The sequence below is a fragment of the Aplysia californica genome, unplaced genomic scaffold (assembly GCF_000002075.1).
Source record: "Aplysia californica isolate F4 #8 unplaced genomic scaffold, AplCal3.0 scaffold01378, whole genome shotgun sequence".
Taxonomy (NCBI): domain Eukaryota; kingdom Metazoa; phylum Mollusca; class Gastropoda; order Aplysiida; family Aplysiidae; genus Aplysia; species Aplysia californica.
Window position 1 is genome coordinate 27,778 of NW_004798648.1, and position 2,000 is coordinate 29,777.

At 40.2% G+C, this 2,000-nt stretch overlaps 1 long non-coding RNA gene across 3 annotated transcripts in view; it reads right to left on the reverse strand.

Annotated features, from left to right (window-relative positions):
* LOC118477208 overlaps positions 1–2,000 on the reverse strand; it is a 35,653-nt gene that overhangs the window by 3,430 nt on the left and 30,223 nt on the right. The window lies entirely within an intron of this gene.

Genomic DNA, 2,000 nt, shown 5'->3' on the forward strand with positions numbered 1-2,000 from the left:
GCTCACTTTGGTGGCAATATGAGCCGCTGTTTGCGCACAATCCAGTATCGAATCAACATACAACCAAGAAGAAAGCTGAGAGACTTTGATCGTACCAAAGATATCGCATGGCTGCAGGATGGAGTTGGAGCCCGAGAAGTTACCAGAAGGCTGGCAGTGTCACACTCTGTCATTGTTCGCCTGAGGCAGCGCCATCAAGTCACTGGATCCGTCCCAGAACGCCCACGTGCAGGTCGACCCAAGAAGACCACTCAGAGTGTTTGTAAGTGGTCCTTAACTTATGTTGAAGTCTGTATAACATTTCTAAGTTCAGCTCACTGAACACTACCAACACTTTTATTACCAATTCCATTTCAAAGTTCAGCTCATTGAACACTCCCAACAGTTTCATTACCAACAACATTTCTAAGTTCAGCTTACTAAACACTACCAACACCTTCATTACCAATAAAACTTTCTAAGTTCAACTCACTAAACACTACCAACGCCTTCTTTACCAATAACATTTCTAAGTTCAACTCACTAAACACTACCAACACCTTCTTTACCAATAAAACTTTCTTAGTTTACCTCACTAAACATTACTAAAGCCCTTATTTCTAACAAAAGTTCAACTCACTCCACTCAACCATCTCCTTTACTAGAAAAAATCGTTTTAAACCAATGTATTAAGCTTAACATCTATCTGTTTACTTCCAACACACCATGTGTTCACACACGTCACCAACACATACTAAGGAATTTAAAGATCAACAAAAAACTCGCGGGGCAGGATCACATAAAACAAAAAACATACCATCTTTTTTTCCCGGGCGCCTGGGCTGCTTTTCCAACATATCACCAAAAAAAGAAACAACAACCACACGGGATACCTCGAACATTACCACTTCCCTTCTAAACCCACAACATCAACATTTTCTACTCAATCTAAAACAACGCAACTTTTTTCCCCCCATAAATCACATACACATACAACACTACCATACACCACCTCGACCCAAAAACACTACCCAAAACCAGCTCCATTTAGAACACTACCCAAAACCACCTCGATTTTAGATCATTACCCAAAACGGGGAGTTTTTTTTAAATCATTACCTAAAACGGGCAGTTTTTAAATCATTACCTAAAACGGGGGGGATCTAGACCTCTTCTTTCTACTTACCGTTTGAAGAGTTATGGTAGACGATTTGGCTTTCTTGCTAAAGTCAGTGCGACTCCCATGTGACGTTATAAGCAGTCTGTTAAGTTTCTCAATCTTGAAGATTAACTCTTACCGCCTCGGTTAGCCTTGACAAGTAGGGTCCAACCAGTTTGCTCCCTATTTTATTATAATCTGGTCATGTCAGTGGGTGCGCAAAAAGCATTTACTATCATTTTCGGAGCGGTACCGAGACAAATCTCGAAGTAAACTTCTACTTAGCAACTCTACGAACCTCATAAACGTGCTAGGTAAGTTGAACAGTGGAAGAAACCAGAACCGGTTGTGTAATAAATTATGAAATCATACGGCGTCTGCCAAGTTTTCAGAATTCCTACGTTGACCTTTCAACCGGGTGATTTGCCCTGTTATATAAGTTACTGCGCACTTCGACTGTAGCTTAGTCAATATCGAAAGGGAAAAATCTTCGTACTGAGTTCGGATACCTCTTTCCCAAATTGCCATCGTCGATACTGTCAATACTGCTGACAGAAATTATTTCTTTTTTATAAATAGAAAAGTAAAAGCATTACGTGACGGGCCGAATACGTTTCTGTTTAAAGCGAAATAAAGTAAAAGAGAGTAATAAGAGTAAAAAAAGAACACAAAAAAGGGGTTTTAAAAAATCATCTAGAATTTCGATAAAAAAGAGTATCAATGAAATAAAATTTGACTTATTTCTCAGCATCAAAGGGGAGCGCTAGCGATACTGATCACACGAGTCCTCGCAAATGCTCGATATTTCGAAATATCGAATAAGACACACACGGCGGAGGCACACAGGATGCCCCCCCCCCCC